This window comes from Eumetopias jubatus, unplaced genomic scaffold (assembly GCF_037043125.1).
Source record: "Eumetopias jubatus isolate StellerSeaLion01/CBP00866 unplaced genomic scaffold, mEumJub1_p1.0 scaffold_9, whole genome shotgun sequence".
Lineage (NCBI taxonomy): Eukaryota > Metazoa > Chordata > Mammalia > Carnivora > Otariidae > Eumetopias > Eumetopias jubatus.
In genome coordinates this window covers 91319601-91346624 of record NW_028274815.1, presented here as the reverse complement: position 1 = coordinate 91346624, position 27024 = coordinate 91319601, and positions in this window count along the sequence as shown.

The following is a 27024-nucleotide window of genomic DNA, read 5'->3' as shown; positions in this document are numbered from 1 at the left end:
TGTTCACTTCATGGCTCTGGTGGACACAAGCATTCTGGGCAGTATCAGCACCTCTCCTTGGGGCCCTGCAGGGAATATGGGGCTTGAGATGCAGGACATGACCCTTGTTCTCTGTATAAAGAATATAGGCCTGAATGTACATGATTCTGTGCATGAAACTGGCTATGTGAACTGAGTAGAAAATGATACATGACAATACAAATGAGATCCCCATGAAGTACAGTTTCAATATGACTTGACACACACTGTATGCACTTTACATATGAAAAGGAGAAAGGAGGAAATTGCAGTTAGTTGAGCCTTCATTCCAAAAGGCAGAAAGGAAACTTTCAGACCTACATCTTCTGCAGATTGCTCTACTGGCAGAGTGAATAAGTGGAAGTGAGTAACTTTTGTAAGTCTCAGCTCTTTAGCCTATCCCTGCTCCTCAGTGGTTTCATTTAACAAAATAGGAAAAAGTAGAAGAACCTGCTTAGACAGGACAAGACAGTAGACCCATTGTGAGTGCAGAAAGATAATTCAATGGGTTGGATCTTTTGAGAAATAACCAGGGTGTGTTGGTTGGGTGGGGGCCCCAGAGTTTGCTCATCTGCGGTAATCCATACAGCTCCAGAAACCAAGGTCAGAACCAAAAATCTGCTGTACACTAAACAAACAAGCAAAAACTATTACTATCACCCCACTACCACCACCAAAATACTTGTATGTGTGCTCTTGGGTATGTGATAGGGTGCGATTATGAGGAGATGGAGGGTGGGAAGCTAACAGTTCTCTCTATGACATGATGTCAAGGCCCCGAGTTATCTTCCATCCTGCTGCAGAACCTCTCTTCTAAGGTTTATTGTCACTGTATCATTCTCACGGGGTTTCCACAAGATGCTCTTGTTAGAAGGTGAATACTATCCAGAGCAAGAGGAAGTGGCCAGAACACTTGCTCCAGGCTCACTCAATGATTTTTGAGCCAGGGACAGCAAACCACACACATCTTCCTCCCTTTCCACCAATGCTGGGAGTAGTTAGGTCTTTGCAGGGTAACACATGTCCCAGATTATACATGTTGCCTTAGCTTTTTAGTAATAACATCTCTTTTGCTATGAAAGTATCCTGATTTGGACAATAACTATATAAGCCTTCAAATCAGGGACATGGTATTGTAAATGCAAATCTGAACTTTGGAAGCTGAGAGTCTTGCCTGAGGTCCCTACAACCCAACAGGCCAGAGAAAACAATCGTTCTCAGGTAGGTCCTGTCTCTGGGGACATACCATCTCTCTCCAAGATAAAGAACATGAATAATTTGAACATGGACACTACCAGCTATAACCCAGAAACACTCTGGGATCATGAGGAACTGCATCTCAAAAATAACAAAAAACAAGACCTGGCTTTGAAAATGACAACACAACTCTTAAATATCATTTAGCTTAATCCTCACAATAACCACATGGTTGGAAAATATGGCCTCACAAGGCTAAGGGTCACTCAGCTGTAAATGCCTGAATGCCAGCCTTAATAGACATCACTGGATCTTTATCCTGTGTCCTTTCCCACAGCTGCTGGGCTGGAACTCGGAGAGCAAAGACACTGCAGTGAGATGCACATCATCTCCTCTCCTATCTCTCTGCTACTGTCTGACATCCAATTAATCTTCTAAATGTTTTGTCCAGGGGGAGGAATGCACATACAGAAGCCAAAGATAACCATAATGAAGCATCAACAAGAGCCTAATTTCTGCAAATGTTTGGCTCCCACCTTTGTCTCAGGTGGGACAATCCATCCCTGTGGTATTTATATATGTGCAAAAGGGGGATATTAAGAGGTAAGGCAGGCTCTTGGATGCAGACAACCAGAATGTGATTCTGTGATCTTAATTAGTGGGCTGCAGTGCAGAGAAGCAAGACTTATCTGCCTCCCACAGCCCTGCAGGCTTTATTGGTTATGAAAAGACATTTGGCACAAATTAACTTTCTCTTATTTGAAAAACAGAGCATGGAGACAGAGCTCTTTCATGCACCTGAGTATTGGTGTAATGGAGGTGGCTGGTGGTTACAAGATGGGGTCAACATATTTGGGTAGGTATAACTGCAAGCAAATGGTTTTCAGTGGGAAAAAAAAAAATGGTTCCTGTAGGCTGTGGGTTAGTTTGAAAGTAAAACAAATAATTCAAATAAACCCAGTGACTCCCAGAAGCTTTGCAGTGACTCCCAAAAGTGCTATTCTGGGAAGATGCCAACAAATGAAGTCAGCTGCTCCCCAGACTTTGTACAGGCATTAGTTCCATGGCTGACTGTTTTCAAAAACTGGTAGAAATGGTATACATATATGATGTGCTACCTGCCTGTTCTACACTGTGCTTGGCAATGCAAGAGATAAAGAAATATGAAGACTGTCAAGTACTTAAATCTAGAGCAGAAAAGTCATGTGCAATCATTTGAAGTCACTGAAAAGTCATCACTAATGGAAGGTGTGGTTGAAGTTCTGAGGGCTGCAAAAGGTCCAGGATCTAGGAAATCATTGAAATCTCAGAAAAAGTCATGAAAAAGGAAAAAGGCCCTGGATTAGAGGGGATAGCAAATAATGCTGAATGAAAACATTCAGCTGTCACATAAATCTGAGAATTTTAAAAATACAACCAACACCCTGACATAAGGGGTGGGCTGTCTTCCATGCTGCATCCAGGAGAGGCTATCTCATGATGCAATGATGAACTGCCACATGAGAAGTGGGGTAGGATTCAGAGTCAGACAGAAACACAATGAACCAGGTAGCTTGGAATCCTTTCTCAGCCTTAGAATTTTTTCAGACTGGTACTTATACCCTCTGTGCCTTCGTTCCCTTGTCTGTAAAATGGAGAATATTGGTATCTGCTGTGCAGGGTTGTCATAGGGTTAAGTGAATAAATACATGCAAAATTCTTGAAGCAGTGTCTGGTACATTGTACACCACTGAAAATGCAATATATAAGTTAGAGAAAGATTCAACTGAACTAGCTAGAGAAAAATAAAATAACTGGGGGAACAAACAACAACAAAATCAAGTTGTCAGAGTCCTTGCAGTCCTGTCCATAAGAGGACAGAGCTGGTCCCTGCAGATGTGTTCCTTTATGGTGAGAGATATGCAATGGGGTTTTCCTGGAACTCAAGCCAGTTCCTTTGTTTTGCTCACCACACAGCAAGGTCTCTGACAAGGGGAGTATTTGAGACTTATCTCAAACATCATGAGCCCTATAAAAGAATAAGTTCCATTTGGAATCACCAAATTGGCATTCTGGTGTATGCATATGAGTTTATATATTGTGCATCTGCATAAAACAATGGAATATGCTTGGGTTTAATTCAGATAAGCTTACTTTCTGGAACTGGGAAGCATATGCCGCTGAAGATGATGACTCCACTAAGATGCTTCCCCAGAGAAACCCTACCTCAGTTCCCCTCTGCCCACCACACAAGCACACACACACACACACACACACACACACACACACACACACACACGGCTAGTCCAGGAGTTTTCTGACTGGGGAGTAGCTGCACATTTCCCAAGATGATCCATGTGGTTATGGAGTAATTATTAAAACTTCAGCTTTAATCTATTTTATTGAAAAATAACAATGCTTAAATATTAGAAAAATGGGTTACACTCGCCCCTCCTCCCTGGGCTTCCTGGGAAAGAGAATCTAACATAGCTGAGGGTTCATGTGAAACTTAACACTTACCAAAATTCTAGGCTTTCAGAAAAATTGAGACAGTAGTATAGAGTTCCCCCTCACACTGTTTCCTTCAGTATTAACATCTTGTATTAGTATAGTACACTTAATGAAAAATAGTTTCAATGATAGTTATAGTTATAATTAATTAATTAACTAAGGTTCATGGCTTACTCACATTCCCTTAGTTTTTACCTACTATCTTTTTCTGTTCCAGGATCTCACCCAAGACATTTACTTGCCAGGTCCCCACAGACTTCTCTTGGCTGTGACACTTTTTCAGACCTACCTTGTTTTAGATGACTTTGACAGTTTTAGGAGCACTGGTCAAATATCTTGTAGGATGCCCCTCAACTGGAATTTGGTATTTTTCTCTTGATTAGACTGGGGTTATGAGTTTGGGGGAATATGACCATTTTTATCATGATGCACCATTTCATCATGTCATCCCTATTGATATTTGAAGTGACAACTGGCTGATGTAGTGTTTGTCAGTTTTCTTCCTTCTAAAGGTACTCTTTTTCCCTTTTCCCCATACTGTACTCTTTAGAGAACTGCAAATTAAAACAAATAAGTGGTTTCACTACACACATATTAAAATGTCTAAAATAAATTTTAAAAAATTGTAGAACAATTACAAGGATGTGGAGTGCCAGGAACTTTTCATTTACTGCTATTGGGAATGCAAAATGGCACAGCCACAGTGGGAGACAGAAATAAATGAGAGTCCCCATCGTTCTGCAACCTTACCAGCAATAGGCATTATGATTTTTTTAATTTTAGCCATTCCAACAGCTATGTAATGGTATCTCACTATTATTTTAATTTTCAATTCACTGATGACAAATGATATTGAATATCTTTTCACATGCTTATTGGCCATCTGTTTATTTTCTTCCATGAGGGGTCTAGTTCTTTTGCCCTTTTTATTGTTTTTTTTCTTCTTATCATTGAATTTTAAGAGTTCCTTGAATATGTTGATGCAAATCCTTTATCAGATATGTGTGATGCAGATACTTCCTCTCAGTCTGTGGCTTGTCTTTTCATTCTCTTAACAGTGTCTCTCATAAAGAAGACATTTAATTTAATAAATTATAATTTATTAGTTATTTTATTTATTATGTTTTTATTTGCTATTTAAAAAGCCATTGTCAAACCCAAGGTCATCTAGGTTTTCTCAAATATTTTATCCTAGAAGTTTTATAGTTTTTCATTTTACATTGAGGTCTGTAATTCCCTTTGAACTAATTTTTGTGCAAGGTATAATGCCTGCATCTACATCCATTTTTCTTAACATATGGACATCTCATTTTCCCAGCACCATTTCTTGAAAAAAAAAAAAACACACACACACACACACAAAAAAAAAAAAAAAAAAAAAAAACCTGTTCTTTGTCTTCTAATCCACCTTTACTTCTTTGCCAAAGATCAGTGACTATATTTGTGTAGCTTTATTTTAGGGCTCTCTATTCTGTTCCATTGATCTGTGGGTCTATTCTTTTGCCAATACTATGCTTTTAATTAAAATAGCTTTATAGTAAACCTTATAGTAAAGCTACTTTACTAAAAAAGCCTTATAGTAAATCTTGGAGTTGGGTAGTGTTGAGCCCTCCAACTTTGCTCTTTATTATTGCATTGGCTAGTCTAGGACTTTTTCTTCCTATATGAACTTTAGAATGAACTTGTTGGTATCTACAAAATACAAAATAGCTTGCCAGAATTTTTACTGGGATTTAAATCTATAAATCAGATTGAAAAGAATTGATATCTTTTTTAAAGAGAAAAAAAGATTTTATTTATTTATGTGACACATAGAGAGATTGTGAGAGAATGCACAAGCAGGGGTAGCTGCAGGCTGTCTACTGAGCAAGAAGCCCTACGCAGGGCTCAATCCTAAGACCCTGGGATCACGACCTGAGCTGAAAGCAGACACTTAAGTGACTGAGCTACCCAGGCACCCAAGAAGAATTGATATCTTAACACTATTTAGTTTTCCAGTTCATGAGCCCAGGGCATCCCTCCATTTTGATCTTTGATTCTTCCATCAGATTTAGAGTTTTCCACATATAGATCTTGTACATATTTTGCTAGAATTGTACCTAAGTATTTCTTTTTTGTGTGTGAGCTATTAAAAATGGCATTGTATTTTTTTTATTTTAAATTCCAATTGCTCATTGCTGGTATATAGAAAAGTGATTAGCTTTTGTATATTAATTTTATATCCTGTGACCTTGCTATAATCAATTATCTCCAAAAGGATTTTCTTTAGTCAGTTCTTTGGGATTTAGAATTTCCTACATAGATGATCACATCATCTGTGAACAGTTTCTTCCTTCCCAATCTATGCACATTTTGGGGGGGGGGTCTTATTGCACTAGATAAGACTTCCAATATTGTACTGAGTGAAAGTAGTGAGATGGGACATCCTTGTCTTTTTCCTAATCATAGGGAAAAATCATCTTGTTTTCTGCAATCAAATATGATGTTAGCCATAGGGTAGTTTTGGAGATATTATTTCTCAAAAAATTAAAGTTCACCTTTATTCCTAGTTGGCTGAGAATTTTGATCATGAATAGTGTTAAATTTTGCCAAATGCTCTTTCTGTATCTACTGATATTATCACATGGTTTTTCTTCTCTAGCTATTGATGTGATACATTAAATGGATTGATTTTTTTGAATTTTGAATCAGCCTTGCATTCCTGCAAATTCCCCTTTTGTCATGGTGTATAATGTTTTTACACTTTTTAATATTTGATTGCTAATATTTTGTTAAGGAATTTTACCTCTATATTCTTTTTTTTAAGATTTTATTTATTTATTTGATAGAGAAAGACACAGTGAGAGAGGGAACACAAGCAGGGGGAGTGGCAAAGGGAGAGTGAGAAGCAGGCTTTCCTGCTGAGCAGGGAGGCCAATGTGGGGCTCGACCCCAGGAGCCTGGGATCATGACCTGAGCTGAAGGTAGACACTTAACGACTGAGCCACCCAGGCGCCCCTTACCTTTATATTCTTGAGAAGCATTAGTCTGCAGGTTTCTTTTCTTGTATTATCTTCATGTAGTATTGGCATTAGGGTAAAGCTGGCTTTGTGGAATGAGTTAGAAAATGTTCCTTCTAGTTTCATTTTCTGGAAGAATTTGCAAAAGATTTGTATCATTTCATCCTTAAATATTTACTAGAATGCACCAGTGAAATCATCTGGGCTTCATTTTTTTCTTTTATTGAAGAGTTATTAATGATTGATTCAATTTATTTAATAGATATAAGATTATTCATATTATCCATTTCTCCTTGAATGAGTTTTGGTTATTTGCGTCTTTCAAGGAATTGAACTTTTTAATCTGTGTTATCACATTGGTATAAATAAAGTTAATGGTATGATTTATTATCCTTTGAGTGTCCATTAGATCAGTAGTGATGAACCACTTGTATTTCTGATTTATTAATTTGTATTTTCTCTCTAGTCTGGTTACAAGTTTATCAATTTTACTGCTCTTTTCAAAGAATCAGGTTTTGGTTTTATTTTATTTTATTATTTTTTAAAGATTTTATTTATTTATTTGACAGAGAGAGAGAGCAAGAGAGGGAACACAAGCAGGGGGAGTGGGAGAGGGAGAAGAAGACTTCCCGCCACGCACGGAGCTCGATATGGGACTCGATCCCAGGACCCTGGGATCATGACCTGAGCCGAAGGCAGACGCTTAACAACTGAGCCACCCAGGCACCCCTTGGTTTTATTTTATTGATTTCTTGTTTTTAATTCATTGATTTCTGTCCATTTTAAAAAATTATATATACATTTTTGCTTGCTTTAGGCTTAAATTGTTTTCCTTTCTCTAGATTCCTATTGTGGCAGTTTAAGTTACTGACTTTAAAGCTTTCTTTTTTCTACATATGCATTTAATGCTATAAATTTTCCTCTAAGCACTGTATTCACTGCCTCCCAATAATATAATGTTTCATTTTTATGTTCATTTAGTTAAAAATATTTTTTCTTGAGACTTCTTTGAACTGTGTGTTATTTAGAAGTGTGTTGTTAAATATCCAAATATTTTTCTCCAGTTATATTTCTATTACTGATTTTTAGTTTGATTTCAGAGTGTTTCAAGAACATACTCCATATGACTTTTATTCTTTTAAATTTGTTAAGGTGTGTTTTTGTCCTAGAATGTGATGTTTATATTGTTGAATGCTCCATGTGAGCTCAAGAAGAATGTGTGTTTTGCTGTTGTTGGATGAAGGGGATTTTTAAATGTCAGTTAGGTCAAATTGATTGAGAGTGTTGTTCAAGAAATCGACATCTTTCCTGATTTTCTGTCTGCTTGGTCTATCAGTTATGGATCTTGACTGTGTTTGTCTATATTTGCCTGCCTCTCCAGTTTTGGGGGTGGCAGTTTGCCCTGTAATTTCAGTTTTCTGATTGGTCTGGGAAAAGTCTTTGATTTTCATTTCTCAGTGGGTTTTTTTTCTATTTGTATGTATGGGAGTGACAATTTCCAAGCCTTTTAATATTAGAAATGAAAACAGAAGGTCTTATAATATATATGCTTAATCTAAATCTACCTTCAAATAAAAATATACCACTTCATGTGTAGCGTAAGTACTTTATGCCAGACTTATACCATGATTCCTCCCTCCTGTACCTCTGACATCACTTCCATTTATTACACTTACCCATATGCTATAATCAGCTGATACATTGCTACTTTTATAATTCTAAACAGTTATGTTTTAGATCATTTAAGCATAAGATAAGTCAAAGACTGTTTTACCTTTACTTATTCCTTCTTCAGTGCTCTTCTTTTTAAAATATCAGTCCACGTTTCTCATTTATATCATTTCCTTCTGCCTGAGGAAATTCTTTTAAATTTTTTTGCAGAGTGCTCTGCCTGTGATCAATTGCTTCAGTTTTTATATGAAGAAGTTTTTTTTCCCCTTTCACTTTTGAAGAATAATTTCCCTAGATGTAGAATTCTATGTTAATGGGTTTTCTTTCTTTCAGCACTTTAAATATTTCACCCCACTATCTTCTTCCTTTCATGGTTTCTGATGAGAAGTCCACTATAATTCTTATCCTGTCTCCTCTGTAGATAAATGTAATAAGGAGTCTGACCTCATGTCTTTTAATGTTTGAATGATGACAGCTTTAATTCTTATCTTTCCCTCTTCCCAATCTTTCTCCAAATCTGGGGGAACTGATGAGAAAGTCTGGGTGCTCTCTTGCTTGGCCCCAGTGGAGGTTCAAACCACATAAATTCCTGCCTTCATGCAGGAGCTCTCACTCCACTCCTACCTCCCAGCCACCATGAAAACTTCAAACCAGTTTCTTTTCACTGTTTTCTCAAGACATTTTTGGACCTGTTTGGGAGCCATCCTTCTCTCATCAGAAAGTCTCATTATCCAAAGCAAATTTGGGGTGGGGTCCGTTCTGCTTCCGAAGAGTGGCCATAACAGTAAAGTATTCTCCCTCACCCCAGCTTCTTTAAGAATTTTTTTGTCTTTTGTTTTCTGTAGTTTGAATATGATATGCCTAAGCATAGTTAGATAGATGATAGATATAGATGATAGATGATAGATAGATAGATGATAGATAGATAGATGATAGATAAGACATACAGAGATAACTGTTTACCCTGCTTATTTTGTCTTGAACTTCTTGGATCTGTGCTTTGGTTTCTGTCATTAATTTTTTAAAAGTTCTTCACCATTATTACTTCAAATATTTGTTCTCCTCTCTTCTCTCTTTGTCCTCCTTCTGGTATTCTAATTGCATATACATTATATCTTTTGAACTTTTCCATCAGTTTTTGGATATTCTGTTCTGGTTTTCATTCTTTTTTTTTTAAATCATCTTTGCATTTTAGTTTGGGAAGTTTCAGCTGACTTATCTTTAAGCTCACACATTCTTTCCTTGGCTGTCTCAACTCTCCCAGTAAGCCTGTCAAAGGTATTCTTCATGGTATGGTGATTTTTATTTCTAGCACTTCCTTTTGATCCTTTCTTAGAGTTTTTCTCTTTCTGCTTACATTATCCATCTGTTCCCACATTTTGTCTACCTTTTTACATAAGAGTCCAGTTTATCGCTCCAGAAGCTTTGGTTTCTGGTAAGTAGATCTCAGCTGTATTTCTCTGGATGTGCCCTTCTCCCCAGATTTCATGGTGACAGTTTGCCCTGCAACTTCACTTATCTGATGGGTCCAAGAAAATTCATTGATTTTCAGTTTCATCAGCTTTTTGTTGTTGTTGTTGTAATGAGGAAAGCAGTGACTTCATGCCTTTTATATGTTGGAGATGAAACCAGAATTATCCCCATCACTGTTATTTTTGAGGATTTACTATATACCAAATACTTTATTAAATAATTATTATCTTACCTAATACTTGGAAAAGCTCTATGAAGTAGGAAATATTATAGTTCCATTTTATGAATATAGAATTCTCACGGTCTTGGCTGATTGTCACTGGAATTTGACCAAGTCTGTTTAAATTTAAAGCCTTTTAGTAAGTGAGTTTTAGTGCCTCCTAATATTGACTGAGAAAGACTGGGGTCTAACACTACTAGGTTGATAACATGTTGTATTTGCTGAACTATGTCATTCTGCAAGAAAGGAAGGCATCTGTAAGGGATGTGCCAATGCCAGTGACTCAGGCAAGCTCAGGAAGAGGAGATTGAGGGACCAGTGTGTGTCACAGCATACATTTCTCTGGTAAGCCCAGAGTTATCTTGGACCAGCATGACCAGGCATCTTGCCTTGCCCAGAACTGTTTGTCCTAACATTATATAATTATTAATATCTCAATATTTATTTCACATGGAGAAGTAGTACAATCTGGACAATAAAAGTGATAGTTGGAAGTGTTGAATCACTATATCTTACACCTGAAACTAATATAACACTGTATGTTAACTAACTAGCATTAAAATAAAAACTTAAAAAAATGAAAACACTTAAAAAAATGATGGTCCTATTGCCTATGTCACCAGTAGCATTTTGACAAAGGGCAGCATAAGCAGTGTGGCTCCAAAGACTAGGAGAAAAAGAGGCACTGAATCCTTGGGTGGAAGAGAGAACTGTTGGAAAAGATAAACATGAGAATGTTGCTCATCAGTGTTTCAAGCCCATGTGGCAATGCTCAGAGAAGTGAGGAGAACTATCTAAAGGTATAGCGTTCTGACTGGAAGTCAATGGGGGAAAACAGGAAGAGACCTAATTTCTGTTCACTTGATCTCAGTTCTACCCAGTGCCTGGGAAACCAAGGGTGTACTTAGTCATAGGGAAATGGCTTTCCTTTTTACCATGTACTGAGTTCCAATCACATTGCAGCTTTTGATGATTTAATTAAAAGAACAGTTAACATAAAGAGATGGCAGCAATTCATTGTACATGCACTGAGATAAAAGTAAGCACACATTGCCACAGACACAGAGTTACCCCAAGTTATTAAAGAAGGCTTCTTGAAGGAAGGTAAAAACCTGCTACTTTCTCAGTAACTAGGTAAGACTGTGATTCTCAAACTCAATGGAATGGAATTAAAATTTTCTAGTCTAACTATGGTCACAGGAGCAACAGCTTTCCATAACCTGGTAGTTAGAAATGAAGAATCACCAGGAAATTTGTATACATGTTAAACTTTTACAAGTACTGATTTTGAGCCCTGAGTCTCAAACTTGGCTGTATGCTAGCATCACCCGGAGTGCTATAAACAAAATGAAGTGAGAAATAATCAGACAGGAGGGAAAGATTAGAGAATGGGAAGATCACAGAGACAAAGAGATGTTTAAGAGACCCAACACATCAGAAAGCCTGCTTTAGCAAAGAGCAGGAAATGCTTCTTGGGCTTCATGAGCTCACTTGGGTCCAATGCCTCACTGAAATGGACTGGGGAAACTGGATATTCCTGGGTTGAGGAATAAAGAGGTCCATGAGAGGGAACCTGATTGTCTGCCACATTAAATAACCAAAGATACTACTCATATAATGAAATGACCAAGTACATGGAGAAGCGGGTTAAAACAAAGCAAGAAATAAAATGATGGCTTTATGTATAGTGGAAATAAAGGTTCGTGTTTTTTATTTCTTTTTTTGTTTGTTTGTTTTTAATATGAGAGGCTTTGGTAAGTTCTTCAATTGATGATAAAGCATTAGTAGAGAAGAGATGATTAAAAATTCCAGACACAGGACATGAGGGCTACAGACATAAAATCTTTGGTTCACAAAACCTCTAGCTGCCTACATATCCCTCCCTCACAATTTATTTGCTTCCTGCTAGGATATCTACAACTTGTAGAGTTGGAACAGGAAAATAGGACAGTCACATCAAGGAAGGCAGAAGTATCTGAACGGAGGGTCAGAGGATGGAGGGTCCACACCAGCATCTTGCCAGAACTGGTCACTGTGAAACATGAGTACAGAGATGGAAACTGACCAGAGAAAGAGGCTATCGTGACTTATTTGTCAGGCTGTACAGGCTTTTGGAGGTGTAGTGGAAGTCTCTGCAGTGGATGTGTGCAGGATCTGTGGGGGTGGGGAACTATTGCTGCTGAGACACAGGGTCACTTGGCATCCATAGGAGGGGAAGAAGTTGCTGGAACAGATAGGGATAGGACAGTTTTCCAGAACCTAGGCAATGTGGAAAACAAAAAGGACTCTCCCTTCGGGGTGGGAAGTAAAAAGATAAAGATGCGTGCAAGACAGGTGTCATAGGTGGGAAGGAAGGTTATTGAGATGGCAGTTTGAGGGGGCAAAGGCAAAGGGTGGAGAACTGGTTAGATTCTGGATATGTTTTGAAGGTAGAGCAACATCATTTGCTGATTGATTGCATGAGGGGTATGAATTTTAAAAAGAATCAATGATGACTCCATGGTTTTCTACTTGACTGTCTAGAAGAAAAGAGACCCCCCCATTAAAAGATACGAGAAAAAATGCAGGGTTAGCAGGTGTGCATGGAGAAGCAAAAGCTCTATTATAATAATTTGATTTATCTCTGCAGAGGAATAAGAACTTTAGAATAATGTTGAAATGTCTTCAAATCATTCCAGTAACAGTCTCAACTTCTTGCCTTAGTTTCTTCACGTAGCTCAAAGTTACACAACTTTCTAACAATAACTCTAAGAGGTGGCCTTCATTTCCTGAAGTAATTTAGGATTCTATTTTTTCTCCTCTTAAATGATGGCAGCAAAATTTGGGTTACTTAGTGTTCCTAACTGTGAGAAATAAATCTAGGTGTTTGAGATCAAACACCATGCAGATGGAGAGAGGAGTTTTCCAGAGGAAATGCATGTCCTGGGTTGAGGAATTTTCCACTTCAATGCCTGACTTCTAATTTTACTTGGTGAGAAACCATTGGATAGATAAAACTTTAGCTTGTAAACTCTGCAATAATGCTCAGCATGATATGGAAGATTAGGACTTTGTATTATTTACATTTGCCCATTGCCGCACATCCTTCACTTAGGATTCCTCTCCAAGATGGTAGCTTCAGATACCTGTTTGTTGAGAGCTGGCTAATTATCCATTTGTGAGTCAGACTGGGGCTCCTGGATGGAGCCCAAAGAAACACACAGGCAGGCTTCATTTTCAGAGGCCTTAGGCATTCTTTCCTCTCCCACCACTGGTTTGGTGAAAGGAGCTGTCAGCTCCCACTGGAGATTCACAGCCCCCCCATTCATTCCCCATGTATAGAATTCAAAGATTCCATAAAATTGCATGTGAAAATGTATAACTTTATTTTCACTTGCATCTGATAATTAGAATTTCCTTCTATTTATAAATATTGCCCCAAAAGAAAAAAATCCTGAAATATTAGCACTATCTGTGTCTTTGTCACTGATAAAATTCAATATTTTCATATTTCATCACAATTGTTATTTAATACATTATTTTAAATTATATCTATACTGCATCACAACTTTTTAAAATAGTTTAATAAGTATATCTACTATTGTAATTCATTTATCTTTTACTTATATATTTTATTTTATATATCTAAAAAATTCTTCTGAGAAAGACTGCATAGGCTTCTAAGCACCTAGAAAACAGGAACCAGGAGTTTGTTACTATCATAATCCTAGCCCCAGGGATAGGTACCAACATGGTAAGTGCTAAGCTAGTAGTTGTTGAACGAATAGATGATGGAATAAACCTGTTATCTTACTTTCCAAGTCTGAAAATTAATATAGAAATTGAAAATTGTTGGAAACATGGAGTATCTGAAGTGGATTTTAAAAATACTAAGACATGGCCATATTTTCCCAATACATCCATTATGATTTGTCAGCATCCTTGTTGCAGATTTAGCTGTAATTTCTACTTGGAGGAATTTGACTTCCCTGCTCACCCCTCAGCTGAGGATTGCCATCTAAAAATGATTGCATGGATTTGTTTCATCACCATTCTCTGGTTGGAGAGGGGTGGAAGGAAGGAAGGATTAGGTAACCTTTACAGCAAGAAAATTCCCTCACTTGTATGGGTTTCAAGGACAAATATCAGGTAATCTCTTTTGCACCCTGGCCTTTATTTGCTTCTTTAAATGTTCTGCAGTAAAGATGAAATTTGTGTTAACTGGTCAAAGCCCAAAGGGGTTATGCATTTGTGAAAGTAATCAGAGAAACACAATTATCATACAGTTTCACTCATATATGGAACATAAGTAATAGTGCAGAGGACAATAGGGAAAGGAAGAGAAAACTGAATGGGAGGAAATCATTGAGGGAGACAAATCATATGAGACTTCTGACTCCAGGAAACAAACTGAGGGTTACAGAAAGGGAGGCACATGGGGGAATGGGGTAACTGGGTGATGGGACTTAGAGGGCACGTGATATGATGAGCATTGGTTCATCTAATGAATCATTTAACATTATATCAAAAACTAATGATGTACTTTGGCTAATTGAATTTAAATAAAAAAGAAAGTAATCTTAAATATCATCTCTTAGAAGGATATTTAAGAAAACTGCTGTAATTTTTCTCTCATCTTGAAAAAAAATAAAAGGTGGAAAAAAAATAAACAGCCAGGGTTTATTCTACTTGGAATATTGGTACCCAAGCTTTCTTCATTATAACTTGAGACAGCCACATTTACCATGCACGTGTCTTTCAGTAATCAGTTTGGGAGCAGCTCATTCTAGGAGATGTAGAGACATCTTATGTGGATAATTAATGCTTTTTGGTTTCCCCGAGACGTGTACTTAACCAGCACCTGTGCTGGCCAAATGGTACCCAGAACAAAAAAACATAAAAGGACAATGGTGGGGCACCTGAGTGGCTCAGTTGGTTAAGCGTCTGCCTTCAGCTCAGGTCATGATCCCAGGGCATTGGGATCGGGCCCCGCATCAGGCTCCCTGCTCAGCAGAGAGCCTGCTTCTCCCTCTGCCTGCCACTCTGCCTATCTGTGCTCTCTCTGTAACTCTCTGTCAAATAAATAAATAAATAAAATCTTTAAACAAAAAGGACAATGGCAAGTTCCAGGAGTTATGGCACTGAATGATGAGTGCAGGGATACAGCTTCAGCCCTATTTCAGATCCCCAAGTGCCCATGTGAGTTCACAGGTCAATATCATAAACATGCCAAGAGACTGCCCTTACCTGGTCAGAGGTACAGGCAGCAGAACAAGAGAAGCATCCATGAAATCTTGCCAATGATTCCTATTGAAACATCTGGCAGATTGTGGCTTTTGTGAAGCAGTAGTCATAAAGGGATCCATATGCTGTTTGTAGTGAAAATGCACACTATTCTGGGCCCCATCTTCTCCTAACTGGATTACCCTAATATTCTCCCAACTGGTTTCTCCACCATAAGCTCCATTCTTTCTGATTCCATCCTCCATCTTTCATGTAGACCTACTTTCCCAAACAGTCTACTCACTTTGTGAGTAGACTTTCTATATCCAGTTAGCACTTGCCCAGTGCCATTCTAAGGAAGTGTAAATACTTAATGGTTCACAGAGACTCTCCTTATGGCCTTGCATCCCTCACAAAGGCTCTTCTCTTGTTAAGCCACTCTTTGATCCCATTTAATGTTTTTCCATTCCCCACACTCCCTAAACTTGTTTTGTCCTCATGGTCTCTGCACATGTTCTTTCACCTAAAACACTTCCCCTACCTTCTCCGCTATCTTTGGATCAACATCTCTCTTTTGGGGCTAGAGCAGAGAAGTCACTACCTTCAACAGAAAACTAGTTCTGTTCTTTGGTCTCATAACTCCTAGTAACATACCTTACATAATACTCTTCATATTTTAGGGTCATTACATGCTTAATGTTTGTTTTTTCTCACTAGACTATAAGAACCTTGAAGGCAGAAACCATCTCATTCACCCTTATCACTTATCATTGTATCCCAGCACCTTGGACAGTTATGGCACTTAGTAGGAGATTGATTAAGATTTGTTGAATTCATGGGGCACCTGGGTGGCTCAGTCAGTTAAGCACCCAACTCTTGATTTCAGCTCAGGTCATGGTCTCAGGGTTGTGAGATTGAGCCCCACATCGGGCTCACCTGCTGGGCATGGAGCCTGCTTAAGATTCTCTTTCCCTCTTCCTCTGCTTTCCCCCTCTAAAAAAAAGATTTGTTGAATGCTTAGATCAACACTCTATGGGACACTCATGAAACTCCCACCTGCCTCTAACAAGGGAGTCCTACTAGCCAATCCATTTCTGCAGTGATTCCCCCATTCTCTCTTCTATTTCATTTCTGTCAAAAAAGGGAGGAATGAATTGATTTTGTTGTGGATCCTTGGAAGTTCCCTTATTCAGGTAACACCAGTGCCTTACATAGTCTGTCTTTGGTTGGTTTAGAGAAATGATTCTAAACTCAAGAGAATATCTCCTGGAGGGCATGATATCATGCATTACTGGGCCTTACCCCCAGAGTTTCTGATTCAGCAGATCTGCAGTGGAGCCTGAGCATTTTGATTTCTAATGGGTTCCCAGATGATGTTGATGATGCTTGTCTGGGGATCACACATTGAGAAGCATTGGTTTGTGCATTAGATTTAGATGTCATTCCATCTCTACAGTTTAATATCCTATCTTATGTTATTATGAGGACCCCCTCCACATTTGAATGATCTGTGGGTTGTTTTTTTGGGTTTTTTTTTGGTCAAATCCTCTGTGAGGGGAAAAAGCTCAATGAGATATGTTTATGTTTAACCTTGCACAGTTGATTAAGTAGTGACTTTTTGTACCTACAAAGGCCCACTGATGAGGCACAAATATACTGAACATGGCTACATAAGAAGCTGCAAGGTCATTGTTCTGTTGTGACTGTTGCATAGAATCGGAGAGAACTGATGCTAGTTTGAATTGGAATTGAATCTTTTCTTGAGCAATGAGAGTAAATGAAGTCTTGTCTAGTAGTTCCATAATCACATTTTGCTCTGTTTCCAAAGTACCCCCTCCCAGAAAAAAAAAAAAAGATTTTTTTGAATAGCCTCCATATCTTTTACAGTATGTGATTTTTAAATTCACCTCATAGGGACAATCCAATATGCTTAGCATACAAAAGTCAGTTATCACTTATATTTTGAAAATTTGTAGCCCCTTAAATTTGAATATTTTTGGTGTAATAACTACAGAGCAAGCAGCACTTACCCTTAAGAGCAAATATTGAGTCTAGAAAATTTTCAGGAAATTTTGGAGAAGAGAAAGAGGTAATTCTTCTCATATCCACAAGATTCCCAAGGGATATCACTGTGGTTATAATAGATATTGAATGACTCCAAAATACTGAGACCCCACATGTTGAATTATCCATTTCGCATAGATTAGAATTGGTCCACCATTCATCCACCCATCCATCCATCTATCCATCCACCCATCCATCCATCCATCCATTCATCTACCCATCCAGTCACTCAACAAGGCACAAGACCACTCCAGGTACCATGTATTGTATGGATTAAAGGATATGAATCAGGATCACCTTACCATGAAGATCTTATAATTTGATAGGAAAAATATGACATAGGCAATTGGGTAAGATAAGGGTCATGATGAGATATAACTAAAAAGTTGAAAGCAGGAAGACTCTGAATCTTGAATCTAGCCCTTGTTAAACAGGCAGGAACATGCCCACACCAAACTTTTTTCTTCATCTGTGAAAAGGAAGTGACAATATCCAGAATTAGGTTTGGGTTTTTAAGGGTTTATGATACTATATCATGCTGCTAGTAAGGGTCATACTCTAAAACATAATAATAAATAAAAAAAACTGTGATTATTGTTATGCATAGCATTTGGACTGAAACACTGAGATTTTCATTCATAGTCATTTTTCAATCTCTCAAGATCAGCTACTTCTCTTTCCAAACTTCCTTCATACCCTCTGCCCCCCAATCCAGTGCTTGTTTTCACTTTTCCATCCTGTACAAACTTTACTGTTGGTAAACCTTAGGTGACCCCTTTCTTTAAGGAAGACAAGGAGTAAAGTGACAAAGTCAAGCACCCCTGAGGCTGTGACAGGAACTCAGCACCCTTGGAGTTCAGTCTTGACTCTCTATTACTTCTTTTCCGAATTTGGAGACAAGGATCAAAGTATATATAAGTGAATTATGCCAAAACATGAACTGTTCGTGAGCGTGCACAGACACACACACACACACACACACACACACTCATTCTTTGAAAGATTGAATTGAGTGGAGCTTGGCAAGTCTCTGCTGAAACAAATTCAGTCTTGATGGATGCTGAGTGGAAGTGCCATCTGTTTCAGGCTAATGGAGAGATGTGAAAGTCCCTTTCAAGCTAAGCCAGATGAACTGGCAGACCATCCATCCACACACCTAAGCTATGTCTTTTGACTTTAAGAGAGGCACAAAACACATATGGAAATAAGTGCTTCACATACAGTGGAACTGGGCAGGGAGCTCTCTCATATTCATTTTCATCTTGTGGTAAGTAGGGACAGAAGTGATCCAGATTGTCTTTCCTGAGTCTTCCTTCATGCAAAGCAAATACACATATATACAACCTGAGACAAACAAACGTTCAGGAAATACATAGACAACTTGTAGGGGAACAAAACATGTTCTGTTGAATTTAGAATGGGGAAGGTATAAAAATGAATAACAACACTAACGCACTTTGTATTTCCATAACTATATAAATCCAGAGAAATGACATATTCCTTTCCTTCATCTGATTATGAAGTGACAAGAGGTTTTACTTACAAGTAAAAGAAATCTATCCCACTTATTTTAATCTCAGCACGTAATGTTACTGTTGTATTCTACCATACTGCTGGCCACTTTATGCATAGGAAATGACAATCAATTAACCCACTGAGAAATGCAAATGTGCATGGTTATGTATAATATACAAAAGCCATTCCTTCTTTCATATATTAGGGAGAGGTGTGTACTGTATTGACTTTGCTATTTTCAGTCAAAAGAGAGATAATGAACATTGCCTATAGCAACACTAAGAGAAATGGAGGAATTGTGGAGGGCCTCTTTTCTGAGACAGCCATGCACAAGGAATAGCATTCCTGAACACAGCCTCATTATCTGCCATATTAAGAAGGCTTTCCCTGTATGACTATGTTTGCCTCTCTCCTTCCTCTGTAGTTATCATATAAGGTATTTTAAGCAGCAATTTATTTTAAAGGTATATTGATTTCATTGATTCATTTGAAGAATTAAGTGAAATAATTTCAAATTCAAACTTTTCCAGGAAGATTCTGGAGACCCCATATGCATGCCAATTTATAAAGATGTTCTCAAATGAAGAATTGCCCATTCAGTTTTCATAATTAGCAGAGACACTGGATATTCTAACTGGCATTATATTTTTATTTATTACTTTTTTAGTTGAAAAACATAACAATTTTTACTGTAATTTTATTTATGGATATTATTTTTAAATGTTTTAGTTCATGAAAGCCAGAAAACATACATTCCCTCTGGAATATATAATCTTAAAAGTATTTTCAAAACTAGCCTTTGAAAATATGCTCTCAGAAAGATATAATAATGAGTGTTTTCAGAATTGATAATTATATGAACAGAGAGGGTGAAAAAACACACAACTTATTTACAAATGCTGTGCTGGCTACTTAACAAATAAGTTTAATACTCACATACATTTCTTAGCTTTAGAGAAATACATTTGTACATTAAGAGCAACAACAACAAACAGAAGAAACCCCTTATTCTTGAAAATCTGACAAGACCTGTTTGTATTCCATTTTTTTCTTTTTTGTGGTCATTTAGAAAACGTATTTTCAAAGTATTAACATTTTTAAATTTTTTTTCTTGTTATGATAATCACCATACATTACATCATTAGTTTTTGATGTAGTGTTCCATGATTCATTGTTTGTGTATAACATCCAGTGCTCCATGCACAACGTGCCCTCTTTAATACCCATCACCAGGCTAACCCATCCTCCCACACACTCCCTCTAGAATCCTCAGTTTGTTTTTCAGAGTCCATCATCTCTCATGGTTCGTCTCCCCCTCTGATTTCCCCCCTTCATTCTTCCCCTTCTTCTAACTTCTTCTTCTTCTTCTTCTTTAAATATATTGCATTATTTGTTTCAGAGGTATAGATCTGTGATTCAACAGTTTTGCACAATTCACAGCACTCACGATAGCACATACCCTCCCTAATGTCTATCACCCAGCCACCCCATCCCCCCCAACACCCACCATTCTAGAAACCCTCAGTTTGTTTCCTGAGATTAACAATTCCTCATATCAGTGAGGTCATATGATACATGTCTTTCTCTGACTGACTTCTTTCGATCAGCATAATACTCTCCAGTACCATCCAATTCGTTGCAAATGACAAGATCTCATTCATTTTGATGGCTGAAAATATTCCATTGTATATACATACCACTTCTTCTTTAGCCATTCATCTGTCGATGGACATCTTAGCCCTTCCCACAGTTTGGCTATTGTGGACATTGCTGCTATAAACATCAGGGTGCCTGTACCTTTCAGATCCCTACATTTGTATCTTTGGGGTAAATACCCAGTAGTGCAATTGCTGGATCATATGATATCTCTATTTCCAACTTTTTGAGGAACCTCCATTCTGTTTTCCAGAAAGCTGTACCAGCTTGCATTCCCACCAACAGTGTAGGAGGGTTCCCCTTTCTCCACATCCCTGCCAACATCTGTCATTTCCTGACTTGTTACTTTTAGCCATTCTCACTAATGTGAGGTGGTGTCTCATTGAGGTTTTGATTTGGATTTCCCTGATGCCAAGCGATGTTGAGCACTTTTTCATGTGTCTGTTGGCCATTTGGATGTCTTCCTTGGAAAAATGACTGTTCGTGTCTTCTGCCCATTTCTTGATTGGATCATTTGTTCCTTGGGTTTTGAGATTGATAAGTTCCTTACAGATTTTGGATACTAGCCCTTTATCTGATATGTCATCTGCAAATATCTTCTTCCATTCTGTCGGGTGTCTTTTGGTTTTGTTGACTATTCCTTTTGCTGTGCAAAAGTTTTTATCTTGATGAAGACCCAATAATTCATTTTTGCCATTGCTTCCCTTGCCTTTGGCAATGTTTCTAGGAAGAAGTTGCTGTGGTTGAGGCTGAAGAGGTTGGCTACCTGTGTTCTCCTGTAGGATTTTGATGGACTCCTGTCTCACATTTAGGTCTTTCAGCCATTTTGAGTCTGTTTTTGTATGTGGTGTAAGAAAATGGTCCAGTTTCATTCTTCTGCATGTAGCTGTCCAATTTTCCCAACACCATTTGTTGCCCTTTGGTGACTGTTCCCAGGTGAACACACTTAAAGGCAATGATTTTCTAAAGGGGAACCACAGACTGGGCCCAATTTTCCAGTGGCAGAAAAAAGAGTATATTGCCATTTTATCAATTTGTCAATTTGGCACTATTTTCAAACACTCAGGGAGAATTTTCTTTATGTTTTTCAGACCAGGGACACTGGAACAATATGGTTGGACAATAAAATTGTAAATTCTACATTTTGCAAATGCAAGTGGGTAAGTCTCTTTCATTTATTGACTTTGATTAGTAAATTTTCTCTAAAAATATAATGCCAGGCAAGATGGTAGAGGAGTAGGAGACCTGGATTTCGTCTGGTCCCAGGAATTCAGCTGGATAAGGATCTGAACACCTACGAACTCAACAGGAGATTGAAGAAAAGAATAGCAACAACTCTCTGAACAGAAAAGCGAATACTTTCTGGAAGGTAGGATATGCGGAGAAGTGAATCCGAGGCGATATTCGGGGGGATAGGCGGCGGGGGAGGGGGTCTGCGTCCGCCGCTCCTAGCAAGTGATAGAACAGCAGAGCACAAATTGGAACTTTTAGAAGTCAGCTCTGCTGAGGGACGACGCTCCAGTGACTAAGCGGGGGGTGGAACCCTCGCTGGGACAGTGTGGTCTCAGGACCCTTGGGGTCACAGAAAGACTGGGATTGCCTGAGTGTTGCAGAGCTCCCAGGTATCAGAGCAGGAAGCTGGCTGCAGAGGCGGAGCTGAGGAGCGGGCACTCAGCTCGGGGTTGCCGTAAACTGTGATCCGCGGCACAGTCAGGCCACTGCTCTTCCAGCAGGGACCCAACAAGAGGCAGATCCAGGGAGACTCCCCTTCCTCCCCCAGGAGGAGTGGTGCGGGAGCGCACCGCAGGGATCTGCTGGGTGTGGAGACTCCATATGGGGTCAGGTGCCGGAGATAGAGATGCTCTGTCACAGGCCAGGTGAGCATGGAGTGCAGCTGGAGACCAGGGAGACAGGAGTGACTAACGGCTTTTCTCTGAGGGCTCACTGAGGAGCGGGACCCTGAGTTCTTGGCTCCTCCAGGGTGGAGATTGGGAGGCCGCCATTTTCACTCTCATCCTCCAAAGCTGTACGGAAAGCTTGCAGGGAACAAAAGCTCCTGAGAGCAAACCTGAGCCGATTACATAGCCCGGACCAGGCAAGGGCGGAGCAATTCCGCCTCGGGCAGAGACATTTGGGAACCACAGCAACAGTCCCCTCCCCCAGAAGATTAGCAAGAACAGCCAGCCAAAACCAAGCCAAAACCAACTGCAGCGCTAGGGTAATACTGCACATAGAATTCATAGCTTTTTGACCATGATTCTTTAGTCTTTCAAAGTTAATTTTTTAACTGTCTTTTTTTAATTTTCCTTTTTCCTTTCTCAACCAACATCTTATCAATCCTTTTTTACAAAAACATTTTTTTATTTTTAAATTTAGAGTGATATTCTATCCCATCATAGTAGTTACCCTTATTGTTGGCATATATATATATACATATATATATATATACATATATATAGTGTTCTCTCTTTTAAATTTTGAGATACAGTTTCTTCTAACAGATCAAAATATACCCTAAATCTCTAGTGTATGGCTTTGTTCAAGTCTCTTGCCTGATTACATTCTCCTTTTTTTCCTTTTTTTTAAAAACCTCCTCTTTCTTTTTTCAAACAACTTCTTATTTTATCAATTCCTTTTAGAATTTTTTTATAAATTTCATCTTTACAGTCATATTCCATCCCATCATTGTATTAACCCTTATTTTTGTACATGTGTAAGTTTTTCTTTCCTTAAAAATTTGGGAGGCACTTTCTTCTAACAGACCAAAATATGCCCAAAGTCTAGTGTGTGGCACTCATCTATGCACCAGCCTGATCATATTTGATCATATTCTGTTTTTGTTTTGTAGGTGATACATCTCTAGATATGCATCCATGTCTTCCAGATTATCTAATTTGCTGGCATAGATTTGCTCATAATATGTTCTTATAGTTGTTTGTATTTCTTTGGTGTTGTTTGTGATCTTTCCTCTTTCATTCATGATTTTATTTATTTGGGTCTTTTCTCTTTTCTTTTTGATAAGTCTGGCCAGGGACTTATCAATATTGTTAATTCTTTCAAAGAACCAGCTCCTAGTTTCGTTGATCTGTTCTACTGTTCTTTTAGTTTCTATTTCATTGATTTCTGCTCTGATCTTTATTACTTCTCTTCTCCTGCTGGGTTCAGGCTTTATTTGCTGCTCTTTCTCCTAAAGGAGTAGCATTAGGTTGTGTATTTGAGACCTTTCTTGTTTCTTGAGAAAGGCTTGTATTGCATATACTTTCCTCTTAGGACAACGTTTGCTGCATCTGAAAGATTTTGAACAGTTGTGTTTTCATTTTCGTTGGTTTCCATGATTTTTTTAAATTCTTCTTTAATTTCCTGGTTGACCCATTCATTTTTTAGTAGGATGCTCTTTAGCTTCCATGTATTTGAGTTCTTTTCGACTTTCCTCTTGTGATTGAGTTCTAGTTTCAAAGCATCGTGGTCTAAAAATATGCAGGGAATGATCCCAATCTTTTGGTAACAGCTGAGATCTGATTTGTGACTTAGGATGTGATCTATTCTGGAGAATGTTCCATGGACAGTAGAGAAGAATGTGTATTCTGTTGCTCTGAGATGGAATGTTCTGAAGAGATCTGTGAAGACCATTTGGTCCAGTGTGTCATTTAAAGTCTTTATTCCTTATTGATATTTTGCTTAGATGATCTGTCCATTTCAGTGAAGGGGGTGTTAAAGTCTCCCACTATTATTGTATTGTAGTCAATGTGTTTCTTTGCTTTTGTTATTAATTGCCTTATATAATTGGCTGCTCCCATGTTAGGGGCACAGATATTTACAATTGTTAGATCTTCTTGTTGGATAGTCCCTTTAAGTAGGATATAGTGTCCTTTCTCATCTCTTATTACAGCCTTTGGTTTAAAATCTAATTTGTCTGATATAAGGATTGCCACCCCAGCTTTCTTTTGGTGTCCATTAGCATGGTAAATTGTTTTCCACCTGCTCACTTTCAATCTGGGGGTGTCTTTGGGTCGAAAATGAGTCTCTTGCAGACAGCATATCGATGGGTCTTGTTTTTTAATCCAATATGATAGCCTGTGTCTTTGATTGGGCAATTAGCCCATTTATATTTGGGCTAACTATTGAAAGATATGAATTTCGTGCCATTGTATTGCCAGTAAGGTGACTGTTACTGCTTATTTTCTGTGTTCCCTTCTGGTCTTTGTTGCTTTTAGGCTTTCTCTTTGCTTAGAGGACCCCTTTCAATATTTCTTGCAGGACTGGTTCTTTGTTTGCAAATTCCTTTAGTTTTTGTTTGTCCTGGAAGCTTTTTATCTCTCCTTCTATTTTCAATGACAGCCTAGCTGGGTATAGTATTCTTGGCTGCATATTTTTCTCGTTTATGCTCTGAATATATCATGTCAGTCCTTTCTGGCCTGTTAGCTCACTGTGGATAAGTCTGTTGCCAATCTAATGTTTCTACCATTTTAGGTTACAGATCTCTTCTCCTGAGCTGATTTCAGGATTTTCTCTTTGTCTCTGAGACTCATAAGTTTTACTATTAGATGTCGGGCTGTTGACCTATTTTTATTGATTTTGAGAGGGGTTCTCTGTGCCTCCTGGATTTTGATGCCTGTTTCCTTCCACAAATTAGGGAAGTTCACTGCTATAATTTGCTCTAATAGACCTTCTGCCCCTCTCTCTCTTTCTTCTTCTTCTGGGATCCCAATTATTCTAATTTTGTTTCATCTTATTGTATAGCTTATCTCTTGAATTCTACCCTCGTGATCCTGTAGTTGTTTATCTCTTGTTTTCTCAGCCTCTTTATTTTCCATCATTTGGTCTTCTATATCACTGATTCTCTCTTCTGCTTCATTTATCCTAGCAGTTAGCACCCCCATTTTTTATTGCACCTCATTAATAGTCTTTTTGTTTTCAAATTGGTTTGATTTTAGTTCTTTTATTTCTCCAGAAAAGGTTTCTCTAATAACTTCCATGCTTTTTTCAAGCCCAGCCAGTATCTTTAAAATCATCATTCTGAACTCTAGCTCTGACATCGTACTAATGTCCATAATGAGTAAAATCCTGGCAGTCTGTACTGCCTTTTGTTCTTTTTTTGAGGTGATTTTTTTCCATCTTGTCATTTTGTCCAGAGAAGAATAGATGAATGAGATAACAAAATGCTAACACGGTAACAATGTCCCCAGAAAATATACTCTAAACAAATGAGAAAACACCTGAAACCTGGGGAAAAGAAAGGGAAAGAAAGAAAAAAGAAAAAGATAAAAACAAACAAAAACAGAACAAAACAAAAAAGAACAGAATATGATCAAATATGATCAGGCTGGTGCATAGATGAGTGCCACACACTAGACTTTGGGCATATTTTGGTCTGTTAGAAGAAAGTGCCTCCCAAATTTTTAAGGAAAGAAAAACTTATACATGTACAAAAATAAGGGTTAATACAATGATGGGATGGAATATGACTGTAAAGATGAAATTTATAAAAAAATTCTAAAAGGAATTGATAAAATAAGAAGTTGTTTGAAAAAAGAAAGAAGAGGTTTAAAGAAAAGGAAAAAAAGGAGAGAGAATGTAATCAGGCAAGAGACTTGAACAAAGCCATACACTAGAGATTTAGGGTATATTTTGATCTGTTAGAAGAAACTGTATCTCAAAATTTAAAAGAGAGAACACTATATATATATATATATATATATATATATATATATATATATGCCAACAATAAGGGTAACTACTATGATGGGATAGAATATCACTCTAAATTTAAAAATAAAAAAATGTTTTTGTAAAAAAGGATTGATAAGATGTTGGTTGAGAAAGGAAAAAGGAAAATTAAAAAAAGACAGTTAAAAAATTAACTTTGAAAGACTAAAGAATCATGGTCAAAAAGCTATGAATTCTATGTGCAGTATTACCCTAGCGCTGCAGTTGGTTTTGGCTTGGTTTTGGCTGGCTGTTCTTGCTAATCTTCTGGGGGAGGGGACTGTTGCTGTGGTTCCCAAATGTCTCTGCCCGAGGCGGAATTGCTCCGCCCTTGCCTGGTCCGGGCTATGTAATCGGCTCAGGTTTGCTCTCAGGAGCTTTTGTTCCCTGCAAGCTTTCCGTACAGCTTTGGAGGATGAGAGTGAAAATGGCGGCCTCCCAATCTCCACCCTGGAGGAGCCAAGAACTCAGGGTCCCGCTCCTCAGTGAGCCCTCAGAGAAAAGCCGTTAGTCACTCCTGTCTCCCTGGTCTCCAGCTGCACTCCATGCTCACCTGGCCTGTGACAGAGCATCTCTATCTCCGGCACCTGACCCCATATGGAGTCTCCACACCCAGCAGATCCCTGCGGTGCACTCCCGCACCACTCCTCCTGGGGGAGGAAGGGGAGTCTCCCTGGATCTGCCTCTTGTTGGGTCCCTGCTGGAAGAGCAGTGGCCTGACTGTGCCGCGGATCACAGTTTACGGCAACCCCGAGCTGAGTGCCCGCTCCTCAGCTCCGCCTCTGCAGCCAGCTTCCTGCTCTGATACCTGGG